The sequence below is a fragment of the Buceros rhinoceros genome, unplaced genomic scaffold (genome assembly GCF_000710305.1).
Source record: "Buceros rhinoceros silvestris isolate BGI_N320 unplaced genomic scaffold, ASM71030v1 scaffold18029, whole genome shotgun sequence".
In the NCBI taxonomy this organism is placed as follows: domain Eukaryota; kingdom Metazoa; phylum Chordata; class Aves; order Bucerotiformes; family Bucerotidae; genus Buceros; species Buceros rhinoceros.
Window position 1 is genome coordinate 1 of NW_010433480.1, and position 357 is coordinate 357.

Genomic DNA, 357 nt, shown 5'->3' on the forward strand with positions numbered 1-357 from the left:
CCGTTCCCCCGGCTGCTCTAGTGGGGTCCGTGCCGGAGGGACCCGCCGTGACCGAGTGGGGCCGCGGAGTGCGCGTGTGGGACCCCGCAGCGGCAGAGTGGGGCCGCGTGTAGCCGGAGTGGGGCTTTGTGTGACTGCAGAACCCCGGGGTGACTGTGCGGCATCCTGCGGTGGCTTGGGAGTGACCGTGTGGGACCTCACGGTGACGACAGGGGCTCCCCGAGGTGATAGCGTGAGGCCCTGTGGTGACACCTTGGGTGGCCTGCATGGGGCCGTGCTGTGACCATGTGGGGACCAGGATGCCTGTGCGGGACATTGGGTAACCGTGTGGGACCAGAGGTGACAGCGCTGGCCACG